This window comes from Cucurbita pepo, unplaced genomic scaffold (assembly GCF_002806865.2).
Source record: "Cucurbita pepo subsp. pepo cultivar mu-cu-16 unplaced genomic scaffold, ASM280686v2 Cp4.1_scaffold018035, whole genome shotgun sequence".
NCBI lineage: Eukaryota > Viridiplantae > Streptophyta > Magnoliopsida > Cucurbitales > Cucurbitaceae > Cucurbita > Cucurbita pepo.
The window spans coordinates 1-272 of NW_019663764.1; the positions used below are offsets into that span (position 1 = coordinate 1).

Here is a 272-nt window from a genome sequence, read left to right on the forward strand (position 1 = left end):
ATGATACTGAAACAAGTGTAAATGGAGGAAGGGGGAACCTTCAGGGCCTTCAAGAATCTTGAAGTGCCACTCTGAGCTATAGTTCCGAGACAGTCAATGAGCTCTTCTTTAGTCATCCCAATACCAGTATCTCTAAAAACACAAAAAACTTTGAAATTGTTAATTAACTAAGTTCACTCAGTAATGATAAGTAAAACAGTACAAGATCCATGAAAATTGTCATACGTTATGGTGATAGTACCACTGTCGGCATCAGGTTTGATACGAATTTC

The 272-nt window shown here is 37.5% G+C and overlaps 1 long non-coding RNA gene across 1 annotated transcript; it reads right to left on the bottom strand.

The window, feature by feature from the left end:
• Nucleotides 1–37: 37 nt before the first annotated feature.
• On the bottom strand, nucleotides 38–272 carry LOC111787397. The gene is made up of 2 exons (XR_002813972.1): nucleotides 226–272; nucleotides 38–132 (listed from the first exon to the last, which is right to left on the bottom strand). It is a non-coding gene; the product is annotated as an uncharacterized LOC111787397 (long non-coding RNA).